Here is a 27,639-nt window from a genome sequence, read left to right on the forward strand (position 1 = left end):
GAGGTTGGGCACTAATGTTGGGCGATTAGGCCTGGCTCGCAGTCGGCGTTCCAATTCATCCCAAAGGTGTTCGATGGGGTTGAGGTCAGGGCTCTATGTAGGCCAGTCAAGCACAGAATTGTCTAGAATGTCAGTGTATGCTGCAGCATTAAGATTTCCCTTCACTGGAACTAAGCGGCCTAGCCCAAACCATGAAAAACAGCCCGACCATTATTCCTCCTACACCAAACTTTACAGTTGGCACTATGCATTGGGGGAAGAAGCATTCTCCTGGCATCCGCCAAACCCAGATTTGTCCGTCGGAGTGCCAGATAGTGAAGGGTGATTCATCACGTCATAGAACGCGTTTCCACTGCTCAAGAGTCCGTTGCTGTCGAGCTTTACACCACTCCAGCCGAAGCTTGGCATTGCACATGGTGAGCTTAGGCATGTGTGCGGCTGCTCAGCCATGAAACACATTTCATGAAGCTCGCGATGACCAGTTCTTGTCAAAGACCCCAGCCACCCCAGTCATAGATTGTTCTCTCTACTACCTCATGGCAAGCGGTACCGGAGTGCCAAGTCTAGGACAAAAGGGCATCTCAACAGTTTTTACCACCAAGCCATAAGACTCCTGAACTCCTGAACAGGTAACCAAATGGTTACCCGGACTATTTGCATTGTGTGCCCCCCTAACCCCTCTTTTTACACTGCTGCTACTCTCTGTTTATCATATATGCATAGTCACTTTAACTATACGTTCATGTACATACTACCTCAATTGGGCCGACCAACCAGTGCTCCCACACATTGGCTAACCGGACTATCTGCATTGTGTCCCACCACCCACCAACCCCTATTTTTACGCTACTGCTACTCTCTGTTCATCATATATGCATAGTCACTTTAACCATACTGTCATAATGGTGGGTGTAGCTGGTGTATGCAGTCAGGCGCAGGAGAGCAGAGAACTGGGAGCAACGTAACTTCACTTAGAATAATGAATAGTGCAAGGTAAAACACTACACTTGCCCAAACACAAACACACGAACATCAACTTCTACGCACAGGCAAAAAACAGCACCCGTCGAAATAACCAGTCACGAACATACCGAACATGACATAAAACAATCCCGCACAACACCATGGGGGAAACAGAGGGTTAAATACATGAACAATAATTAAGGGAATGAAAAACAGGTGTGTAGAAACAAAGACAAAACAAATAGAAAATGAAAAGTGGATCGGCAATGGCTAGTAGACCGGCGACACCGACCGCCGAGCGCCGCCCGAACAAGGAGAGGAACCGACTTCAGGTGACACATACCTACATGTACATACTACCTCAATATGCCTGACTAACCGGTGTCTGTATATAGCTTTGCTACTCTTATTTTCAAATGTCTTTTTACAGTTGTTTTATTTCTTTACTTACCTACCTACACACACACACACACCTTTTTTTTCCGCACTATTGGTTAGAGCCTGTAAGTAAGCATTTCACTGTAATGTCTACACCTGTTGTATTCGGCGCATGTGACAAATAAACTTTGATTTGATTTGTGTTGCTTGACGTTGCTTCCAGAGGCAGTTTGCAACTCAGTAGTGAGTGTCGATTTTTCCGCGTTAAGTGCTTCAGCACTCGGCGGCCCCGTTCTGTGAGCTTGTGTGGCCTACCGCCTCACGTCTGAGCCGTTGTTGCTCCTAGACGTTTCACCTTCACAATAACAGCACTTACAGTTGACCGGGGAAGCTCTAGCAGAGCAGACATTTGCCGAACTGACTTGTTGGAAAGTTAGCATCCTATGACGGTGCCAGGTTTAAGGTCACTGAGCTCTTCAGTAAGGCCATTCTACTGCCAATGTTTGTCTATGGAGATTGAATGGCTGTGTGCTCGATTTTATACACCTGTCAGCAACGGGTGTGGCTGAAATAGACGAATCCACTAATTTGAAGAGGTGTCCACATACTTTTTCATATACAGTATCAATCAAAAGTTTGGACACACCTACTCATTCTAGGGATTTTCTCTATTTTTACTATTTTCCACATTGTGGAGTAATAGTGAAGACATCACAACTATGAAATAACACATATGGAAACATGTAGTAACCAAAAAAGTGCTTTGCACACTCTTGGCATTCTCTCAACCAGTTGTGTTGTGACAAGGTAGGGTTGGTATACAAACGATAGCCCTATTTGGGCTATTGCAGCAAATAAATGCTTCACAGAGTTCAAGTAACAGACAAATCTGAACATCAACTGTTCAGAGGAGACTGCTTGAATCAGTCCTTCATGGTCGAATTGCTGCAAAAAAACAACTACTAAAAGGACACCAATAATAAGAAGAGACTTGATTGGGCCAAGAAACATGAGCAATGGACATTACAAATTAGAATGGTGGACATCTGTCCTTTGGTCTGATGAGTCCAAATTTGAGATTTTTGGTTCCAACCGCCATGTCTTTGTGAGACGCAGAGTAGGTGAACGGATGATCTCCGCATGTGTGGTTTCCACCGTGAAGCATGGAGGAGGTGGTGTGGCGGTGCTTTGCTGGTGGCACAGTTAGTGATTTGTTTAGAATTCAAGGCACACTTAACCAGCATTGCTACCACAGCATTCTGCAGCGATACGCCATCCCATCTGGTTTGCGCTTAGTGGGACTATCATTTGTTTTTCAACAGGACAATGACCCAACATACCTCCAGGCTGTGTAAGGGCTATTTGACCAAGAAGGAGAGTGATGGAGTGCTGCATCAGATGACCTTGCCTTGGACCACAGAGTGAAGGAAAAGCAGCCAAGAAGTGCTCAGCAGACTGTTGGAAAAGCATTCTAGGTGAAGCTGGTTGAGAGAATGCCAAGAGTGTCCAAAGCTGTCATCAAGGCAAAGGGTGACTACTTTGAAGAATCTCAAATATAAAATATATTTTCATTTGTTCAACACTTTTTTGGTTACTACATGATTCCATATGTTATTTCATCATTTTGATGTCTTCACTATTATTCCACAATTTAGAAAATGTAAAAAAAAATAAGAAAACCCCATGAATGAGCAGGTGTGTCCAAACTTTTGACTGGTACTGTGCATTTATACTGTATCTAGGCAAATGCCAGATATGACAAAAAATGTCTGTGCTGTATTCCATGACTTAATCAAAAGATTACAATGGTATAAGAACTTGAATGATTCAGACTGATTTCCATAAGGAATATAAAGTAATTATGTCAATTAGGCTCCCTCTTTATCTATATCCAGGCCTCTTATCAAGAGTTAGGCCTGTTTCCTTATCATGGACACACATTTAATTAGAAATCCATTCCAATTAATGATGATTTAATGAATTTACAGTTAGTCTGGCTCAAGTAGTAGGACAGATTTCCCTTTTCAGTAAAGCTAGAATGGGCTTTAGAATGGGGACAGCACATTCAGTTGTTTCCAAACAAACAAACACACAAAGACAACCTTTTTTATCACAGGATATGACATACGATTTTAGAGAAATCTGATTAACAAAAACTCAAAAGATTATGTTCAACAGGTGTATTCAAGGCTATGGAAGTTCCATGGGGTTCAAAACCATGCACCACCACCTCATTGTAATGATTAATTTGAACTGACTAGCAATGGATCTTAATGTGGACAGACATTCTGCTAGCGGAACGCCGTTCCGCCAGCGGAACCCCTAGCCAAAAGCCAATGGAATCGCATGGCGCGAAATACAAAAACAACTAAAATACCACAATTCAATTTTCTCAAACAAACAACTATTTTACACCATTTTAAAGATAAGACTCTCTTTAATCTAACCACATTGTCCGATTTCAAAAAGGCTTTACAGCGAAAGCAAAACATTAGATTATGTTAGGAGAGTACATAGACCAAAATAACCACACAGCCATTTTCCAAGCAAGCATATATGTCAATAAAACCCAAAACACAGCTAAATGAAGCACCAACCTTTGATGATCTTCATCAGATGACACTCCTAGGACATTATGTTATACAATACATGTGTGTTTTGTTCAATCAAGTTCACATTTATATCCAAAAACAGCTTTTGACATTGGCGCGTGTTCAGAAAATGCATTCCCACCAAAACCTGCATTCCCACCAATTTACAAAAATACTCATCATAAACGTTGACAAAATACATAACAATTATTTGAAGAATTATAGATACAGAACTCCTTTATGCAATCGCTGTGTCAGATTTTAAAATAGCTTTTCGGCGAAAGCACATTTTTCAATATTCTGAGTACATAGCTCGCCATCACGGCGAGCTATTCAGACACCCGCCAAGTTCGGGGCAACATAAACTCAGAATTAGTATTAGAAATATTGTATTACCTTTGCTGATCTTCGTCAGAATGCACTCCCAGGACTGCTACTTCCACAAGAAATGTTGTTTTTTTTCCCAAATAATCCATATTTATGTCCAAATATCTCCGTTTTGTTTGTGCGTTCAGGTCACTATCCAAAGGGTAACGCGCGAGCGCATTTCGAGACACAAAAAGTCAAAATGTTCCATTACCGTACTTAGAAGCATGTCAAACACTGTTTAAAATCAATTTTTATGTTATTTTTATCGTAAAATTGCAATAATATTCCAACCGGACAATAGTGTATTCATTCAAGGAGAAAAAGAAAAAATAGCATGCTCGCGGGAACGCGCATATCCAATCCCTTTGTCCTCAGGCAGACCACTCAGAAACTGAGCTACTATACTCTGCCCAGAGACAGGAGAAGGCTCAATCCGCTTTCTGAAGGCTTTAGACAGCCAATGGAAGCCTTAGAAAGTGCAACGTAACCCCACAGATACTGTAGTTCCGATAGAGAATCAAAAGAAGAACTACAATTCTCAGACTTTCCACTTCCTGCTTGGAATTTTCTCAGGTTTTTGCCTGCCATATGATTTCTGTTATACTCACAGACACCATTCAAACAGTTTTAGAAACTTTAGAGTGTTTTCTATCCAAATCTACTAATAATATGCATATTCTCGTTTCTGGGCAAGAGTAGTAACCAGTTTAAATCGGGTACGTTTTTTTCATCCGGCCGTGAAAATACTGCCCCCTATCCTAAACAGGTTAAAAATAAGTTATTTCTCTCTCTCTCCATTCAGTCCTGTTGATTTGACTTTAAGCCCCAAGTTCATCTTGCTCTCTGTTTCCCCGTCCCCATGCTTTATTATTTTGCCCTGATGCAGGTCGTGTCAATAAAAACACTACAATAAATCACCAAAGTCTGTACACTTAAATAACTCTCTCAGCCAGGCCAGCTAGTCATCTGACACACACAAGGTCATCTGGGTCGTATTCATTAGGCTCAAGCAAGAAAAAAGAACGGTCCGAAACGCTTAGGAACTGTCTGTCCAACAAGAAAGTTGTCCAATAAGAAACACTCGTTTTCATTTTCCATAATGATTATGAGCCTGCTGAGCACTGGGCCTATGTTGCTGCTCTGCTCGCAGCTCAGGGGAGAGGCGGGGTGAGGCAGGTAACCAAGGTACAGAAAGAACATACACAGCACAGAAGCCAGAAGTTTTATGAGTCGGTCTACCTAGCTTCACCCTTCACACAGAGGGCTTCACAGTACAGTACATTAGCACCTGATGATTGATTGAGATGATGGACATAGCTCATGGTAAAATAATCTACATGGTGATTTTCAAAGGTTAACCTATAGCATACAAGCTGTGGACGTGTAAGGACTAATTGCTCATGTGAGTAATATTCTTTACTCTGTGATATGTAGTAGCTCTGAGGCATCCAATATGGAACATAGCCAAATATCTTTCACAATGCTGTGTAGAAGAGAGGTGGTTAAATAATCATACTACTCAGAACAAAGGACAAACAGTAAAATTATTTAATTTATAATTTTCAGGGAAGAATTCTTGTGAAACCTTGACTGCCTTATTCTGCTCTGTATTCTATTCTGACCAACTGAATCTGTGCTGTTTTCCTCTCCCTCCATCTCTCTCTAGGGGATCGCTACATATCTCATTACCTGTATCATAGCCCTGAGAAATACCTCTGGAACTAAAGCAGTCCCCAGACTAGTTGTCAAGATCATAGGCAGCAAACAGGTCAAGTATTTCATCACAGAAGAGACAGACAAGTGAGTTGAATCAGGTCGATCAAAGATCAAGCTGTGTTCTAAGAATAGAAAATAATGGAATGGCATAAAATAGAATAGAATGGAATAGAATAACATACAATTGAATGGAATAGAAAAACATAGAATACTATACAATAGAATGAGTACTTTACTTTTCATTCAAGTAAAGTAGCAGTAAAGTCTCAATGGTAATTCTGCTTCAAAACACTACATCTTACACTTGCTTATTACTGTGACTTAACTGGATCTCGATGCATATCTCTTTAACTTTGCACAAGGGTGAATGGAGCCGCTATTCCTCTGGCCGTTGTGGATAATGTGATGAAGGAACCACCAGACAAACAGGACTCTATAGTGGCCAGATCACACAGACAAGCTGAGGCTGAGGGGGGTTTGGGGTCAGCTTTTCAGGCTACGCTCCACAAGGTAAACCCTGAACCGTAATATAGTGGTTATACTTATGTTATTAAGTTATGTTATTATTATTATTTATTATCATGTAGCTTAGAAAAATATATAATTGTACATTATTTAAAAAATGGTATCTACCCTCTTTTATATGTTGAATAAAAAAAGAAAATATAACAATAATACATAGTGAAAAGATGACATTGCATGAGTAGTATATTTCAAGATAGATAGACAAAGGTGACATAAACCCTATGGTTACGGGATTTCATTGATGTATACGGTACATTGTTCCCAGTGAGCTGTATCTTTCTAGTGGAGAGCTCAAAACACTGAGTGTTGGGTTCACTTGACAGGCCCCAAACAGACTGTGTGTGACAGCTCCCTCTGGTGACCGTTCCCTGTCCTACATCCATCAGAAGAACCCAGCTGTCATAGAACTGAACTCAGAGTAGGAACAGTAGCAAGGGCATCTGAGGAGGAGAAGGTTAATTCAAACTACGGCCTAACTGTGATCACTTGATTGAATTTTTATTTTACTCAAACAAAACCGTGGTCTGCACAGTTATCACCACTTTCATACATAAAACAGATGATGCCCACGCTTCATGAAGTTGTATGGCATTGTTTCTTTCTACTGATTATCACGTCCTACTGGTGTGGAGCTCAACAAAGGCTTATTCTGATTCCCCACCATAGAAATATAATCATTCTATATAAATATATTTCTATGTAGCCCACTAGTGGTTAGAGCGTTGGGCCAGTAACCAAAAGCTTGCTGGATCGAATCCCCGAGCTGACAAGGTAAAAATCTTTCATTCTCCCCCGAGCAAGGCAGTTAACCCACTGTTCCCCGGGCACCAAAGACGTGGATGTCGATTATGGCAGCCCCCTGCACCTCTCTGATTCAGAAGGGTTGGGTTAAATGTGGAAGACACATTTCAATTGAATGCATTCAATTGTATAACTGACTAAGTATCCCCCTTTCCCCACATCCTCACAGAGATATCTACCAGAGGAAGAACAGGAAGACTGTCTCTCATTGGCCATCAGTGAGCAGCTGGCTGACTGGCAGGCTTCTTCACCCCTGAGGACCATTCAGGAGGAAGTTGTTGCAATTGAACCTGCCCTCAAAGGGACCATCAGCCAATCACAGATCACTCTGGCAAGCAGAAGGCCTACAGTAAAATAAGTTGACTGTTACAACATTTTATAGTTTATAGTTGATATTTCATTCACATCAGTGCAACTGTATGAGAGCCTGAGACTTTACAAAGACCTTCTACAATTCCTCAGTGGTATTGTGTTACCCAAATAGCTGCAAGATGACATTAAGGTTCTCTATTCTCTTCCATTCTCTTCTTTTCTATAAAAATACATCTAGCTGTCTTTCTCAGCCCTTGCATCTCTATAGTTCTCTTCTTTAAATCTTGCTGAAAGTCCTCGTTGATATTTTGACAGGCAGAGTTTGGGCACGTGTCACACACATCAGGAGTCCCCAGGGGTTCCACTGAGCCCCCGCCAGCTTCTGTGGATCCCATGGAAACAGAAAGATGGCTCCAAAGGTTCCAGAGAATGGAGAGAGCCATGCACATATGTAACAGCCAGAACACTGGTACGGTTTTAAAAGTTGATTGGTCAAAATAAATCACAAGGGGCTGTTTTACCTGAAATATGGGGAACTATCATGACATAACATGTACTAAATGCAAAACTTTTTTTTTTAAATCACTGATATAATTCTGATGATAAATATAGATTTTCTTACTAAATGAATTGGGGATATTATTTGATGTACAGTAAACATTAATTTCAAAGAGACATCAGCACTAATGAACTACACTACCAGTATATGACAGAATTGGACATCTGTCTGCTATTTCAGGTTACATAGACCAGGACAAAGCCAGACGTCTGATTCAGAACTACAACCACATGTTCAACCTGAACCTGAGTCCCCTGGGGATCAGTGAGGTCACCCATGGTCATGGAGGGAGAAGACAGGGCAATGTCCACCTGGACACAGCCCTACAGTACCTAAAGGAACTGTGATGAAGGTGTTTGGTGAGGACTGTTTTATGTATGTAAGTAAATATTGGCATTATCTTTGTAGTAGCTACTATGTAATGTGAGTCTTGTTTAGAAAGCAACATTTGGGCAGATAAGGCTTATCACATGTAAAATATTTTACAAATAAAAATGTAATGATAATGCTGTAAAACATTATCTTAAATTTAAACCATTAACTTAGTTAACACCATTGGTGTTTAATAATATGAGGGTTTCAGCATGAAATGTATTTTATGTTTTCTTTTTACAATGTTAATATGTTTTGATGTCAAACTGGTGGCAGTTGTGAAAAAAGTTAATAGTTGGAAGAGTTGCAGAGTTAATTGAAAATAATTCCATTGTTGATTAGATGCTTTTTTTCATTATGATTCATTATGATATGATCAGAGTGAGCAGAGACAGACCCTCCTGCAACCCTGTCCACACCTAAATAGAAAAGGCTATTTCAGCCACTCGTGGAGGACAAAGCTGATTTTAAAATAAATATTTGTTTTGAAAAAACAATTTGTTTCAGCATGTAGCCATCATCTGGATTTTACAGACAGAAGAGGTCATTTGGGACATACTGTAAGAACAGAAGAGGCTTTTCGTCAACACCTCCTATGGCTCTCCCCCAGTCAGGCTCCACAGCAGGTCAGGGGCTACCAGGACAGTCAGTATAGCCAGGGCTAACAGCCACAGCATCAGTCTCACCAGATTCAGCACACACCACTGGGCCCACCGAAGCATTGTATCTGGATAGAATAGGTCCTAAGGGTGGTCAATAAAGTGGCATCAATACAATGATCCTATTGAATTATTCTGATTCTATGTGGAATTCTCTGTGCATCAATGTCAGTATAATTTGGAGTGAAAACAGAGAAAATGAAGCAGAAAATAAAGGTGTTATGAATAGTGTCTTATCTTTTGTCCACTCACCTTGCAATCTTGGCATAAAACTGTGCCTGATGTTTATGTTGTTGTGATTTTCCAAACATTGTGCTCTAGAATTCAGAGGTGATTTAGAACATGGGGTGGCTGGTTCATTCTACTTCAATGTGTTCAAGCGCCAACACGGGTTTTTGGCGGTACCTTCGATTTCAGTACTATCTAGCATTGGTCAGCGGCACTTCCAGTTATGAGATGGGAAAATAACAATTATGAAAGCTGTACAATTTGTATGGATTAACGCAAAGACATTTAAAACCTAGGCTAGCCGACTGCTTGAAATCATACTACCTTTCGGGGAAGGTGTATTGCTGTTAAGAATGTCAATAAACCACTCCCATGAAGCGATGGACAACAAGGATGTATTTGATTGTTTCATTTCTGTGAAACCGAAAGTAAAATATCGACTTGAGGAGAGCAACTGAAAAACTGTTTGGTAAGCTTTATTCTACAATTACGTTAAGTATTCGTACCTGTTGTTTCTTGTTTTATATGTTGCAGCTTTTAAATATTTAGTTATAACTTTAATAAATAGCAAACGAAGAATGAGCCAGTGCTCGAGAGCCTATGCCTGTAAAGTTGTCTGCCTAGTGACGACAGGTAGCTCAGTAAACGAGTTTTGAACTTAATTGAACATAACCTCATTATTGTACTACAGTAGCCGTAAATGCCAGAGGTTCGAACATCATTGAACATAACTACGGTGTTGTACTACAACAGATATTCATTGTTGAAGTATCCAGCAGCAAAGACAGATGATGGGGAAAGAGAACCAACATAGACCATTAACCATGAGCTATAGAGACGCCCTTCAAACGCAATCTAACACAGGTGAGCTTTCTTTTTTAAATGAGTTAGGGTACTGTATTTTGTAAGGCCAGTATATGACAACCCAACCTTTTTGCATTGGGGAGGGTTGTGAGTTTTTTATTGGGCACAGGGAAGGGAAGTGCGTTTTTCCCTGGTTTACATTCACTCTTTTTCAGATTTTACTATATAATGTCTTCCATTCTAGCCAACTTTCCTTGTCTGCTTGCACGCGCCTCCACTATATCAAGGTGTTTTGGTATTTCCCATATGCGCTATGGTTTTCCTGCTCTCTAACTTTTATTATAAACTGGGTGGTTCGAGCCCTGAATGCTGATTGCCTGACAGCGGTGGTATATCAGACTGACAAAACATTTATTTTTACTGCTTAAATTACGTTGGTAACTCGTTTATAATAGCAATAAGGCACCTCAGGGGTTTGTGGTATATGGCCAATATATGGCCAATGTTGTTATCCGCGATACTTCGTGCATAAGAACAGCCCTTAGCCGTGGTATATTGGCCATATACCACACCCCCCCGTGGCTTATTGCTTAACTATACCACAGGTCAATATAGTCTACCAGTCTAACCGTTTATCCTGTCCTTTATCCACCATTCATCGTGACAATAGTGGTAAGGTTGATCGTTTCTCCAGATCTGCAGAAGGCTAGCTACTAGCAGTCATGCAACACATAAAAGCAAGCTGCATAAATGTTCAATATGAATCCACTTGAACAAATAGGAATAGCTAATAGGCAGTGGAGGCTAAGTGCATCATTGCGCATGAAAGAACAGTGAAGAAATGAGACAAGCAGCTCAAAAGGGTCCCCTAATGATCTTGTTTAGGGACAATACAATTATCCAGTGGCGTGTATACTTGGATGCCAAGGCAAGCCAGGCTTCCCCAAAACATTTACCAAGAACAAAATATATATACCTTTTTTTTAATCTTTCATCTCTCTATGTTTCATACATTTCCTTCAATTCGCAAGAGGCTGAATGTATTTCACTGGAGAAAGCATCCAAGCGAAAGAAAAAGCACCTCTCTGTCTTATTATGTGAAGCACATCTATCTGATGCTGTCTGGTCAAAATTAATATGACATTGTTTCCGCCCGTTGCATTGAATGCAATGGAAGCCAGCGGACATTTGGCCTCCCTTGATAAAAAAAAAAGCTAAACTAAGTGAGCTCAACTGTGAATGGTCCTGTCGCAAAAAAAAAGTGCCAAGCTTGCTAAAATCGTCCCTTTCTTAAATTAGGCATAGATGGAGATAGGGATTTGGACTTGTGGTTATACTTAATTCTCCGTACTGGCCAATGATTATAACAGCGATTCTGATTCAACCATAAATTCATACATTGTGCCCCTGGCCTGAGAGGATGGAAGTTCAACATGTAGCTAAATGTAGCTAGCTGTCAACTAGCTGGTAGCCTAGGACAACAAAAATGAAAAGCATGTAGAGTCATAGACCGTTTGAGTAACATGAAGGAGAGGAGGATGACATTGGCGTTTCTCTTTTTCTACTTACACACACACATAAATTAGTACCGTGGACAGCCGCATGATAGTTTGCTGACGTTGATTGGACTAAATTGTTTTTGGTATCTTTGTTTTCACTGTATTAGACTAAGCATAGGTGATTTGATGATGTTGAAATGTTGAAGTTCAAATGGTTCTGGAATAGTGGAGGCAGCTCCTGTTTTCTTTGCGACTTGTTGTAACTCTTCTGTGTTCTAAATCAATAGTTGTTTAGTAGTCCGAAAAAGTCAGAAATATTAACCTGATTGGCCATGTAAATAAATGTATGTTACATGCAATATGCTTTGTGGACTCCACCACTTATTGTCTCGAGCCTTAGGCCTACAGTGCATTTGGAAAGTATTCAGACCCCTTCCCCTTTTCCACATTTTGTTACGTTACAGCCTTATTCTAAAATTGATTAAATATTTTTTTTCCTCATCAATCTACACACAGTACCCCATAATGACAAAGCAAAAACAGGTTTTTAGAAATGTTTGCACATTACAAAACAGAAATACCTTATTTACATAACTATTCAGACCCTTTGCTATAAGACTCAAAATTGAGCTCAGGTGCATCCTGTTTGCATTGATCATCCTTGAGATGTTTCTACAACTTGACTGGAGTCCATCTGTGGTAAATTCAATTGATTGGACATGATTTGGAAAGGCACACGCCTGTCTATCTAAGGTCCCACAGTTGACAGTGCATGTCAGAGCAAAAACCAAGCCATGAGGTCGATGGATTTGTCTGTAGAGCTCCGAGACTGGATTGTGTCGAGTCACAGATCTGGGTAAGGGTACCAAAGAATGTCAGCAGCATTGAAGGTCCCCAAGAACACAGTGGTCACCGTCATTCTTAAATGGAAGAGGTTTGGAAGCACCAAGACACTTCCTAGAGCTGGCCGCCTGGCTAAACTGAGCAATCAAGGGAGAAGGTCCTTGGTCAGGGAAGTGACCAAGAACCTTATGGTCACTGACAGAGCTCCAGAGTTCCACTGTGGAAATGGGAGAATCTTTGAGAAGGACAACCATCTCTGCAGAACTCCACCAATCAAGCCTTAATGGTAGAGTGGCCAGATGGAAGCCACTGCTCAGTAAAAGGCACATGACAGCCCTCTTGGAGTTTGCCAAAAGGCACCTAAAGTCTCTCAGACCATGAGTAACAAGATTATCTGGTCTGATGAAACCAAGATTGGACTCTTTGGCCTGAATGCCAAGTGTCACGTCTGGAGGAAACATGGCACCATCCCTACGGTGAAGCATGGTGGTAGCAGCATCATGCTGTGAGGATGTTTTCCAGCGGCAGGGACTGGGAGACCAGTCAGGATCGAGGGAAAGATGAACGGAGCAAAGTACAGAGAGATCCTTGATGAAAACCTGCTCCAGAGTGCTCAGGACCTCAGACTGGGGCAAAGGTTCACCTTCCAACAGGACAATGACCCTAAGCACACAGCCAAGACAACGCAGGAGTGGCTTCGGGAAAAGTCTCTGAATGTCCTTGAGTGGCACAGCTAGAGCCCGGACTTGAACCCGATCAAACATCTCAGGAGATACCTGAAAATAGCTGTGCAGCGACGCTCCCCATCCAACCTGACAGAGCTTGAGAGGATCTGCAGAGAAGAATGGGAGAAACTCCCTAAATACAGGTGTGCCAAGCTTGTAGCATCATACCCAAGAAGACTCAATACTGTAATCGCTACCAAAGATGCTTCAACAAAGTATTAAGTAAAGGGTCTGAATACTTATGTAAATGTCATATGTTTTTTATTTGTAATAAATTAGCTACAATTTCTAAAAACCTGTTTTTGCTTTGTCATTGTGAGGTATTTGTGTAGATTGATGAGGATTTTTATTTTTTTAATCCATTTTAGAATAAGGCTGTAACGTAACAAAACCTGGAAAAAGTCAAGGGGTCTGAATACTTTCCAAATGCACTGTATATATCATGGGGGCAAGGCATATAAACTAACAGGTTATTGAGCAAACAACTCAATTATCACAACACATAGGTTGTAATATGGCTTTTTTCCCTCTGGTTTGCCTTCCCTGGTGATTTTACCTAAGCACCGCTTTTGCAATTATCCTACCTATAATTTATTTTCCAATTTACAGATTTTTATGTGAATATTCTAAAATCTGCATAAAACAAAATACGCATTTTCCTACCGGAGATGTGTTTCCAACTGACTTATTGTGGATAAAAGGCTGTGCGTGATGACCTGGTGCACATAAAAATAACTTCTGCAGTTAAATTCCTATGTACCGAATGAAAAATAGTTAAATGGGTTCCATGGCATTATCAACATTACTGATGGTTTTTTCACAAAAACTGTTGCGTTATATAGCAAATGTGCACATTATTAACGGCAGCCAAGCATCGATCATCATGTCACCAGAATAAGACCCTCACTATTGATTGGACACACCACCTTGGATACTCACCACCCTGGGAAGTTCATAATTTCTTTAATCTGCTAATCACCTGCATGCTTTCACGAGTCGTAGTGGGAGGACCACTTAACATATCATCAACATATCAGCATGACTCCCAAGTTTACTTCGACATGGTCATTATATCAATATTTGTGCATAAAGGCGTTTCCACTGCCATTTCTCACATAATTCATTCTACACACAAAAATATTCCACCATGTCAACCAAACAAATTGTCTGTCGGCATTTCTAAAATTGTACTGGCATTTGCTGTTTCATCAGCCCAGTTAAAAAAATGTCATGCGTCAGGTAATTAATCCTCATGAATTATTTGTATGGAAACCTGGTAAGTGTCTACAGCTGGCTCTTGTAGTGTAATGAGACAGACAGGGAGAGCGAGCTCGTCCATGGTGCTGGGCGAAACCTCAACATTCTTGCCGTTACATGCTGACCACACCGCTCACGTTACGTGTGCGAGCTTTGCAAAATAAATGTACACATACATGTTATTCAATCATTGCATCCACACTGCTAGCGCATGTCTGCGTAACCAGGTGCTAAAATAGAACTTGGTTCTATTTGTGACGCTTGATGCACTGCAAGTCTCGCCTCTCCCATCTCCTCATTGGAGCATATACCCACGTGGGTGATTGAAAGATGAACTGAGGTGCACACTCCAGTCCAGTTGGTGGTGGTAATGCACCTTAAAGTTGGTTACCAACCACCATATAAATTCTAAAGAAGAAGCCTGAAGGAGAGATTACTAGAAACAAACTTGGTTTACCCTTTTATCTGTGGATTAATTGTCTGAGGACCTTGTGCAATTCAGATAAAATAACAGCCCAATGTTTATATCCCAGGACTTTAGCTAGCAACAGCAAGCTAGCAAAAGCAAGCTAAATTGTCATGTTTGCTTTTAAACTTGTCCCCCAATTAATAGTTAGTTCAGAGTTCATTTTGATATTTCAACCTGCATGTCCTGATCGTGTCTGTTGTGGGTGGACAAAATCAACATGCGCGCTATGGCCCACATGAACACACGCGCGCCCGGTCTAGTCAGCATGTTAGCCCTATGTGGCATCGACTGTGCAACAAAAGCATGCTGAAGTGGAGAATTCAATATCCACGTTTATAAACACAGGGTCATTACTCGTTTGTGGTTGTAAACATTATTGCCTTAATTCTGAGGGGAGAGATTCTGCAAGTGATTTACAGTACAAGGGGAGTCATGATTGGATCAGACCCCCCCCCCCCAGTACATTTTTAACTATCCCTAACTTGGTTATATTTCAACAATGAGAGGATAGCACCCGAGTGCAACCTCAAAATGATTCTTTTCTTTTTCTTAAAAAGTAAGGACTTCTGCTAGACCAGCAGCCTCTACTACTGCCCAGAATAGTTACCTGACTAGACTGAGGAGCAGCCTGCATGACCTGATGAACCAGCACCCAGAGGGAGTACCCCTTTCCCGTATGAGTCAGGCCTGCTCTCTCCTCCTGCACCCGGAGGTACTTAAGCCCTACCCCTCCACCAGGTACCTCTTGGCCTCCCTCCCCGATGTGGTGAGGCTTCAGGGGATCGGGGTACAGACACTGGTGCTCCCAGCACTAGACCATTGTGGAGGTGGGACGGATGCTGGTCGTGTTGGTTGTCACTAGCCTTCTTGACCTATGCCAAGCAGGGACCAGGCCGTCCGCAAAGAGACTGATTTCAAGATTCCAATCAAAGCCAAGCCAATGGAAGAACCTCAAATGTACACGGCCCATAACGATATCAGGGAAAAGCATTAGGGAAGTCTACATACAAGACAATGGCACATCCTACAAGACGGGATACACACAATCAACACATTCTTACCATGAAAGTACACGCCTGTGAATTACAGATTGATGATTTTTTACATTTTTAGACTGTGGCAATACAATTCATTCAATGATTTTATATATATATGATACAGCATGGCAAACAAGATTTCACTTTAAAGTGTACATGTTTGAACATAGATACTTTGTACCCAATTTTATTCATGTTTGACAGATTTTAGACAAGTAAACCTAGAACAATACATAAACCAATCATTGTTGTACAGCGTCAATTGGATTATATTTATTTTAGGTAATTGCTTTATTTTGATAGAATGATAAGCTACATACTTTACCATATAATACAGTTTTCTAAACATTTGAATAAAACATTCAGAAAAACATGGAATGTGCTTTTTTCGACTCAAACTGAACAGGCAAGGTCTATTCTGTCATGTTAAGTTCTTGGTAAAAGCTTAGTGTGCACAAGGTCACATCCATTCAACAGCACTGTACAATAACACACCCACTACCTCTCCAACACTCTAGTCATCTTACTTTCCCACACAACCTTTAACATACAGTACATTAAAGTCAAAATAAACCAAAAACATTGAATAACACTGAGGGGCAACGTTGTTACATTTAATGCCCGTTTGAAGAGGCTGATGCTGTGCAGGTGTTGGTACACATGCAAACACACACTCATTCACACGTAACTAGTGCCATACATGCACTCAAACGTATTCAGTTGTCCTTGATTTCTTGTTTTATGTTTTCCTTTGTTTTTCACTTTTGTTCATTGTTGCTACATTGGGGGACGGGGAATGGAATAATTTTATTTAAAAAAAAAAATTCAGGGGGAGTGGGGGGGCGGGTCTCGGATGATTGAGGGGCAGCTCTTGGGAACTTTGGGGGGGGGGGGGGGGGGGGGGGGAATCTTGGAGGGCTGGTGGCCTGGCGGTTGAGAACTTGGGCCGGTGGCTGATAGGTTCCTGGGTCGGGTCCCTGTTTTTGACCATGTGGGAGATCTGTCGACATGCCCTTGGGCAGGACGTTGACCCTGGTTGCTTCTGTGGGTCCCTCTGGATGGGAGTCTGTTAGATGACAATGGATTTTTGTTGAGCGGCTGTACTGCAGGTAGATTGTATGTTTAATATTCAATAAAATAAACGGTGCTATATGGCTGTCTCCATACCGATTCACCTTTAGCTCCTCTCCCTCTAGTCTACTCTGTTTTAACATGATTACCCCACCACAGGGCAAGCTGTAGCAGTTACCCAAGATGGGTATCTAACTCTGTCAACATCATTTGTCAAAGGGCAAGGAACACCGTCACTACCTCGCTCTCCAACCAAGGGGCATTAATTAAGGAGCAAACTGAACTGAAGATACCATTCTGCAAGTCTTGGAAGAGAGTGGAAGTTGATAGAAATGTGTCTTTATTGTTCAAAACAACACATTTCAGCTCATAGACACTGTCCTTCATAGACACTGTCCTTCAAGAGTTGCTGAATTTCCTCTTCACTTCAAACATCCCATTAGTTATAAAAATCCCTTGATAATTAAAGTCGTTCACACAGCATGTTGAGATGAGCAAAGTTTAATTCCATTATTCACCCTACTGCCCTAGCATTTTCATTAGCTAGCATTTGGTGTTAAGACTAAAGATGAGTCTTAGTTTCATCATATTATTCACTCATTGTTATACAATCTTGGCCTGTGCTTACTAAACTCAGGTTGGGTTTTGATACAGATGCTTGATACATACGGGCCCTGGTCTCAGTGTTTGGTGCCTCGGCTGTGACAGAGCATGGTGAAGGGTTTGGGTTTGTGGATCAGGTTGAAGAATGCCCTCCGTGTCCTGGGGAGAAGTGTTGGGGGGCCAGGATAAACACAGGTGCTGCAACAGGGATGTGAAGAACACAAAACAGATCCAACTGGCCAGCTACTCCCCCAGACACACCCACAGGCCTGCAGAGGAGAGGGAGCCAGTCAAATTAGGGTTGGGGTCAATTCCTTTTCAATTCGGTCAATTTAGGAAGTAAACTGAAATTCCAAAAATTGAACTTCAGTTTACTTTTTGAAATATCCCCAACCCTGGAGGGAGCAAGGCAAAATGCTGTAGAGATGGGGAATTAGGTAAAGAAATAAGATGCCAACACAGAATATTGCTGCTCCCTAGTGCTTTTCATTCCTGCAATATGATTACAAACAACGTTCCGACTTCACAGAAGTCTTCCTCAGGTGGAACTAGGATGTGTGTTCCGAGGAGGAACTAACCACAAAAAACACTCAAAGATCACAGAGACACAAAACAGTTATCACACAAGCACATACCTTGATGCAAACACATACAGTGCATTCGGAAAGTATTCAGACCCCTTGACTTTTTCCCACTTTGTTACGTTACAGTCTTGTTCTAATATTGATAAATAATATTGGCAAAAACAGGTTGTTAGAAAATTCTGCGAAGAAAACTGAAATATTACATTTACATAAGTATTCAGACCCTTACTCAGTACTTTGTTGAAGCACCTTTGGTAGTGATTACAGTTTAATCTTGGTTTCCTCAGACAAGAAAATCAGCCAAGCGGGCTGTTGTGCCTTTTTACTGAGGAGTGGCTTCCGTCTGGCCCCTCTACCATAAAGGCCTGATCAGTGGAGTTCTGCAAAGATGGTTGTCATTCTGGAAGGTTCTCCCATCTCCAGAGAGGAACTCTTGAGCTCTGTCAGAGTGACCATCAGGTTCTTGGTCACCTCCCTGACCAAGGCCCTTCTCCCTCGATTGCTCAATTTAGCTGGGAGGCCAGCTCTAGGAAGTGTCTTGGTGGATCCAAACTTCTTCCATTTAAGAATGATGGAGGCCACGGTGTTCTTGGGGACCTTCAATGCTGTAGACATTTTTGTGTACCCTTCCCCAGATCTGTGCCTCGACACAATTCTGTCTTGGAGCTCTACAGACAAATCCATCGACCTCATGGCTGGATTTTTGCTCTGACATGCACTGTCAACTGTGGGACCTTATATAGATAGGTGTGTGCCTTTCCAAATCATGTCCAATCAATTGAATTTACCACAGGTGGACTCCAATCAAGTTGTAGAAAGATCTCAATGATGATCAATGTAAACAGGATGCACCTGAGCTCAATTTCTAGTCTCATCGCAAAGGGTCTGAATACTTACGTAAATTATGTATTTGTAGGATTTTTAAGAAATTTGCAAACATTTCTAAATACGTGTTTTCGCATTGTCATTATGGGGTATTGTGTGTAGATTGAGGGTGAAGAAAACTATGTAATCCATTTTAGAATAAGGCTGTAACATAACAAAATGTGAAAGGTCAAGCGGTCTGAATAATTCCCAAAGTCACTATTTGTAGTGCATTCAGAATGTATTCAGACCCCTTTTCCACATTGTTACATTACAGCCTTACTCTAAAATGGATTAAATAAATAAATCCTCAGAAATCTACACAATACCCCATAATGACAAAGCAAAAACAGGTCTAGACATTTTTGCTAATTTATTAAAAGTAAGAAACAGAAATAACTTATTTAAATAAGTATTTAAACCCTTTGCTATAAGACTAGAAATTGAGCTCAGATGCATCCTGGTTTCCATTGATCATTCTTGAAAATAAGGCTGTAATGTAACAAAATGTGGAAAAAGTCAAGGGGTCTGAATACTTTCCGAATGCACTGTACATACAGTTGAAGTCGCAAGTTAACATACACCTTAGCCAAATACATTTAAACTCAGTTTTTCACAATTCCTGACATTTAATCCTAGTAAAGATTCCCTGTCTTAGGTCAGTTAGGATCACCACTTTATTTTAAGAAGTGAAATGTCAATAATAGTAGAGTGAATGATTTATTTCAGCTTTTATTTATTTCATCACATTCCCAGTGGGTCAGAAGTTTACATACACTTACTTAGTATTTGGTAGCATTGCCTTTAAATTGTTTAACTTGGGTCAAACTTTTCAGGTAGCCTTCCACAAGCTTCCCACAATAAGTTGGGTGAATTTTGGCCCATTCCTCCTTACAGAGCTGGTGTAACTGAGTCAGGTTTGTAGGCCTCCTTGCTCGTACACGCCTTTTCAGTTCTGCCCACAAATTTTCTATAGGATTGAGATCAGGGCTTTGTGATGGCCACTCCAATACCTTGACTTTGTTGTCCTTAAGCCATTTTGCCACAACTTTGGAAGGATGCTTGGGGTCATTGTCCATTTGGAAGACCCATTTGCGACCAAGCTTTAACTTCCTGACTGATGTCTTGAGATGTTGCTTCAATATATCCACTTAATTTTTCTTCCTAATGATGGCATCTATTTTGTGAATTGCACCAGTCCCTCTTGCAGCAAAGCACCCCCACAACATGATGCTGCCATCCTCGTGCTTCACGGTTGGGATGGTGTTCTTCGGCTTGCAAGCCTCCCCCTTTTTCCTCCAAACATAACGATGGTCATTATGGCGAAACAGTTCTATTTTTATTTCATCAGACCAGAGGACATTTCTCCAAAAAGTTTGATCTTTGCACCCATGTGCAGTTGCAAACCGTAGTCTGGCTTTTTTATGGCAGTTTTGGAGCAGTGGCTTCTTCCTTGCTGAGCGGCCTTTCAGGTTATGTCGATATAGGACTCGTTTTACTGTGGATATAGATACTTTTGTACCGGTTTCCCCCGGCATCTTCACAAGGTCCTTTGCTGTTGTTCTGGGGTTGATTTGCACTTTTCACACCAAAGTACGTTCATTTCTAGGAGACAGAGTGAGTCTCCTCCTTGAGCGGCATGACGGCTGCGTGGTCCCATGGTGTTTATACTTGCATACTATTGTTTGTACAGATGAACGTGATACCTTCAGGTGTTTGGAAATTGCATCCAAGGATGAACCAGACTTGTGGAGGTCTACCATTTTTTTCCCCTGAGGTCTTGGATGATTTCTTTTAATTTTCCCATGATGTCAAGCAAAGAGGCACTGCGTTTGAATGTAGGCCTTGAAATACATCCAACCTTCAATTGACTCAAATGATGTTAATTAGCCTATCAGAAGCTTCTAAAGCCATGATATCATTTTCTGGAATTTTCCAAGCCGTTTGAAAAGGCACAGTCAACTTAGAGTATGTAAACTTCTGACCCACTGGAATTGAGAATGATAAGTGAAATAATCTGTCAGTAAACAATTGTTGGAAAAATGACTTGTGTCATGCACAAAGTAGATGTCCTAAACGACTTGCCAAAACTATAGGTTGTTAACAAGAAATCTGTGGAGTGGTTGAAAAACCTAAGCGTATGTACACTTCCGACTTCAACTGTACAACAATATTCTCTATATGGCCATATTGTTTTCTCCAAACAACAAAGATAATTTGGGCCAATGAGAAGAGAGACTCACCCAGAGAAAAGGCCAGGAAGGAATCTTGTTTGCAGAACTGGCCCTTATCATCCAGAAAGTTAGCAGGATTAAAAGGTATCCGGGTACTTCCGGTGGTCTTTTTCCGTCAGGATCGCAGTCATGTTGACGAAGTTGGTACTTTTCACAGTAAAGTAGTAGGACACAGGTATCAAGTAGCCTGAATTCAGCCCTAACTATTGCAAGTAAGTAAAAGCCAACCCTACAATAATACTATTGTTTACTGTGGTTTGTGTCCGGCTGTGTTTCTATGTGGTGCGCGTATTTATGAGCAGTTAAAATAATAATCTTGTAGGACAGTAAACATCAATCAATATTTGTAATGTAAGGCATCAGCTTATGGGGATCCACATTTCTTTTTACAAATAAATCAAAACTTCACCTTAGGCAGGTGGAAGCCACTGAGCTGGCGGCATGGACCACCCCTAGTGGAACGCCGTTACCCCCCCCCCTCTAGACCTCATGGACCATGGCATAGACGTAGGGGAGGGATGCCCTGTTGTCCATTGAGGGGGTGCAGTCGAACCCCAACACATGAAAAATCTAATGACATCGCTCTGGGATTTCATAATAAACACAGATAGGCAATAGAAGGACAGCAGGACTGAGTCTGAAATGGCTGCCTATTCCCTACATTAATATCAGCACTTTTATTCTCTCACACACACACACATACCTTGAATGTATGGGTGCTCCATCATGTTGAGGAGTCCACATCTGATGGTGGTGAAGGTGGTGTCAGTCCCAGCCAGGAAGAGATCAGCCAGCGACAACACCATGTTCTCCTCAAAGTACGCTGAGTCCGGACTCGAGTCCGGCTGCTCCACAGAGATCAAGGAATAGTGACTGATATGACATCAAATTTATGACGACAGACATTTGAGACTTGAACAAAAATGTATAGTCACTATGGTTTCCATGTTTGATAACAGCTAAATCAGCCAGGATTCAAAATTTACAAAAATACCTTTTCCTCTGTTTTTTTAATTTTCATTCCAGACTGTAGCTTTAAGGATGACCTCCAGAGAGCCTTCTATTCACAGATTTACCACTTATAGGAAAAAACAAGCATTATATAAAGGATGGTGTTTGGAGAGACCTATTCGTCACTTAGCTACTCTTCATCTTCAATGGGTTACTTACTCTCTCCAATCAGGTAGGAGTCTATGAAGTCTCAAGAGGTTGTCCCTGTCCAGGGTCTTCCAGTGCTGCCTGGCCACCTCCGATATGAAGCCTTTCAGTTCTGACACATTCCTCTGGATCCTCTGGTGAGGCCCCGGGAAATGTTTCATAAACGTGAACAGATTAAAGATCTGAAGAAATGTATCAAGCCAAATATTTTGAAAGAAACTACCTGAAAAAACATCAGTTAAATACGGTATACCGGATGCTATAATCTTATTTTGAATCTCATTAGCTGTTAAAAAGTTCCTGTTACTAATAATATGGTAATTTTTCACCTATTGCCTCTACACAATTTTAGAGTAGGCATGAGGTACTCCCATAGTGCTACATTACTAGAGTGGCCCATGTCATAAACCTTCATAACTCTAGAAGGGCAGACATTTTGGTCAAAGATCAATTCCAAACAAGTCAAATTGCAACCATTCAAATGTTTTATTTAATTCTATGGGTACTCCGTACTCGTACCTGGCCGAGAGCAGATCCAGTCAGGAAGAGATTTTAATTGCGGATGTCCAGGAGGCTGTGGAAACGGTGTCCTTGTGCTCATAGCAGTCTCCGAACACCACTGAGCAGATGATGTTGGACACGGCCTTCACGATCACGTGTTGTGGGTCGAATGGATTCTCTTCATGATAAACAACCACCACAGATCACAGCGAAAACTTTACACAGTTGGTCAGCTTCCTTCATCACACAACAGTAGATATACTATTCCACTGACAAGATTCCAATAAGCCAATAGAAAATGTCTATGTGGCACAATCAGGATGACTTTTCGGGGCAGTTCTGCCAAACAAACTAATTAGTAGCACCTGTATAAGGTAGTGGGCCTCTGTGACCTGCTGATCCAGAGATTTCTTGCCCAGACTGAAGGCCTTAAGAGTGAGAAAGGCGAACTTCCTGTTGACGCCAACTTTCCCCTGTAGACATTAAAATCCCTGAGTGGCAAAATAAATCATATAGGGTCTGTCCAGCTGGCACCCTATTCACTATGTAGTGCACAACTTTTGACCAGGGTCGACTGGGCTATGGTCAAAAGTAGTGCACTTGTGATACAGACTGACTTGTCAATGCTTTACATCCATCCCAGCACTTGAGTGCTAGAGACCCAATCAAAACCAGCTGTTCCTGCACTGCAACAATCTTTGATTAATGAAAAGGAAAATGTGTGCTTTTTAGTTACACCTGGTGGCAAATATTGCAGAAATAATTCTAATAGTATCTCAAATATGCTTTCTTTTAGCACAGCAAAAGTGGGGTATACGGTCTCTTCAGTGCATGTTTGGTTGAATTCCAGCCTCATGAAATGCAGTCTCAGGTTGCGGTCCAAACACTTAAAAGACACACCCTATCCCCTCAGCCCTTAAATTAAGTGGACACTTCTGATGACGTATCATGACGTCTGACGAGTATACACTTAAATGGACCACCCTTGGCCGGAAATTTGTCACTCGTTCATCCCGCAATGATTGTGTTTTCAGCCACCGGTAGCTTGTGGCTGCTTTATATGCGCTACAGTCAATTATGACTGCATGTCTATATGATAGCTAGCAAATTAATTAGCTAACTAACATTAGCCTGCCTAGCTGGAACTTCTGAAGGAACAAGTTTTAATTCTACAATTTCCAAAAGATAACCAAACAAAAACATATTTACGTGTTTGTGCCATCATATGCATTAGTAGCATAATTTCTAACTTATTTGCATTCATTTTTACTTACACTTGTTGGTTGACTTCTCCATTGATGTTGTTTTTAAGTTTTCGCAGACTTTTCTTAGCGACTGTACAATTGTCGCAAATTGAATAATGGGGAGTTTCAGGCCCCGGAGTGAACATAAATTGTACATTCGCAAAGCTGACTAAAAACGAGGGCTGAGAGGCTTACGTTGCAAACTTTTAAATGTTTGGACCACAGCCTCAGGTTACCACACTTCATGAGGAAGCCTGGGCTATGACCGTATTCTCTCCTTCCTCCCTAAAGTGTGCACTCGCATTTTCAAGGTATAGGATTTTTCTAGAAGCAAAAATGTCAATTGCATCATCATGATGTGGTAAGTGATACTTTGAAAATGTGAAAATCCTAAATCTTGAAAATGTGACTTAACATACAGAAACATTTTGGGACTGTATTAAGTGGACTAATGAAAATCAATTCCAAAATATAGTTTGAGTTTGAGTGAATTTTCCCTTTAATAATAATTAAACTCTTTCGGGCCGGTTTTACCCACAAACAAATGAAGCATAGTCCTGGACTAAAGATCCTTTTCAATGGAGATTATCCATTACATTTGTCTTTTAGTCCAGGACTAGGCTTAATCTTGTCTGAGAAACAGGACCTTCGTCTATATTAGTTGCGAAACTGCAGAAAGTCAAACTGACTTGACTTAAACCCTTTTAATGAATAATAAATGGATAATTTGGTGGGTCAGTGGCATAGCGCAGATTCGCGGCCCCCGCACGGTCCAACTTTTTCCCCACAAATATTTATCTAAAAATTAACATTTCAAATATATAACAAATAATTATTTTACTAACTGGATTTATGTCAACTCCACGAGACACCATAAAAGCCTTTTCATTTTTACAATGATTGTCCAACAAGTGTTTAAAGGCCTTGATTGGTTAATTCTAACATACTATTCAGATATGTAATACAAATCTCCGAACTTGTTTTGGATTAATAGCCTTATTAAATGCTCCAGGGATAATTTATTTAGCATTTTGTTGTTTTTCTAGATTTAGAACATAAAACATTTATAAAGCAAATATCCCTAAAAGTCTAGCACAGAAAATACTTCAATGTTTTAAGCATATGTTGCAGAACAGTGATTACAACACTTATTCAGAATATTGACAAAACAATATTGAGTCCATCAGTAGAGTTGACAACAGCTATTTGACCTAGATTGTGTGTATGCATTGATATATGTATCTAGTTCTGTCCTTGAGCTGTTCTTGTCAATTGATGTTCTGTATTATGTCATTCTGTATTGTTTCATGTTTTGTGTGGAGCCCAGGAAGAGTAGCTGCTGCTTTTGCAACAGCTAATGGGGATCCTAATAAAATACCAAATACTCAAAACAGACATGTTTGCCTCTAAAGAAACTTAAACATTTTTAAAATATGGAAAATTATTTTTAGCAAATTTGCTTTTCCTCAGTTGCTTTAAGACTAAAACCTAATTAAAATGTTCCAGAATATGAATTTTGGATCAAATATATATTTTAATCTATCAGGCAGATGGAGCTGACAGTTTATGGTTGTGACCGCGGTGATTGTAATATTGTTAAAATCTATCGAAAGTAGAGAACTTCAGACTACAAGTGGTCTTGTTGCACTACATGTAATGAAGAAATGAATAAGGAGTCCTAATGGTAAATAGCTGCCCCTGCTTATTCCTAATTTAGGATTTTTGACAAATCTGACAGACCAAATCTCCATACACATCTTTTAGGAATCATAGTTTTGAGAGAAATATTATTTAAAGTCAGAGGGCTATTGCAAGAAACTACATAAGATAATGGCTATTAACTGAAAAATGATTGCCAGTTTGTAGAATTTTAAACACTTTTTTGGATCCGGAAAAGGGCATTTCCAGGCATAGAAATTAATAACATTTAAAGTATTTAGAAAATACCAAAAACAAATATTTTCCCTTATAAAATCACCCTAAATGTAAACATTCTCAACACTATATAAATAGTTTCCCTGCCGGACAATGATAGTCCGGCTTTCAAAAATCTCTGGACAAATTTCCTACACATTTTGCCATAAGGCTGAGAGAAAATGTTGCAATTTTAAAGCAAATATCATTTAATTCTAAACATTTGTTCATGGCTTATGACGTGTTCATATGCTATCTGGGGAGGCCCGGCCTCCGTGGGCCATGCCAGTGTGGTGGGGGCTTATATGCGTGTCCTATGTCACACATGTACAAGGGTGTAATAAGTGTGTAAACGACCACCCCTCATCACTGTCAAACACTCCCTAAAACACTGCGAGCGGACCCTTCTAATCGACCGGGCCCGGGTATCCTGGAAGGATATTGACGTCATCCCGTCAGTAGAGGATGCCTGGTTGCTCTTTAAAAGTGCTTTCCTCACCATTTTTTAAAATTATTTCACCTTTATTTAACCAGGTAGGCTAGTTGACAAGTTCTCATTTACAACTGCGACCTGGCCAAGATAAAGCAAAGCGACACAAACAACAGTTACACATGGAATAAACAAACATAACACAATAGAAAAAGTCTATGTACAGTGTGTGCAAATGAGGTAAGGCAATAAATAGGCCATAGTGGCGAAATAATTACAATTTAGCAATGGCCAACACTGGAGTGAGATGTGCAGAAGAGGGGATGGGGATGAGGTAGAGGGATGGGCTATTTACAGATGGGCTATGTACAGGTGCAGTGATCTGTGAGCTGCTCTGACAGCTGGTGCTTAAAGCTAGTGAGGGAGATATGAGTCTCCAGCTTCAGGGATTTTTGCAGTTCGTTCCAGTCAGTGGCAGCAGAGAACTGGAAGGAAAGGCGGCCAAAACGAGGAATTGGCTTTGGGGGTGACCAGTGAAATATACCTGCTGGAGCGCGTGCTACAGGTGGATGCTGCTATGGTGACCAGTGAGCTGAGATAAGGCGGGGCATTACCTTTCCTACACATCTATCTTCAAAGACTTATAGATGACCTGGAGCCAGTGGGTTTGGCGACAAATATAAATCAAGGGCCAGCCAACAACAGCATAAAGGTCACAATGGTGGGTAGTAATGGGGCTTTGGTGACAAAACGGATGGCACTGTGATAGACTGCATCCAATTTGCTCAGTGTTGGAGGCTATTTTGTAAACGACATTGCTTAAGTCAAGGATCGGCAGGATAGTCAGTTTTATGAGGGTAGGTTTGGCAGCATGAGTGAAGGATGCTTTGTTGCGAAATAGGAAGCCGATTCTAGATTTAATTTTGGAT

The 27,639-nt window shown here is 40.9% G+C and overlaps 1 long non-coding RNA gene and 1 pseudogene across 1 annotated transcript; one reads left to right on the forward strand and one right to left on the reverse strand.

The window, feature by feature from the left end:
* The first annotated feature begins 9,667 nt into the window (after nucleotides 1-9,667).
* On the forward strand, nucleotides 9,668-16,480 carry LOC115158673 (uncharacterized). Its single transcript, XR_003868707.1, has 3 exons — nucleotides 9,668-9,942; nucleotides 10,227-10,337; nucleotides 15,628-16,480. It is a non-coding gene; the product is annotated as an uncharacterized LOC115158673 (long non-coding RNA).
* Nucleotides 16,481-17,858: 1,378 nt separating this feature from the next.
* On the reverse strand, nucleotides 17,859-26,123 carry LOC115157898 (cytochrome P450 2J5-like; annotated as a pseudogene).
* Nucleotides 26,124-27,639: the final 1,516 nt, after the last annotated feature.

This window comes from Salmo trutta, chromosome 22 (assembly GCF_901001165.1).
Source record: "Salmo trutta chromosome 22, fSalTru1.1, whole genome shotgun sequence".
Lineage (NCBI taxonomy): Eukaryota > Metazoa > Chordata > Actinopteri > Salmoniformes > Salmonidae > Salmo > Salmo trutta.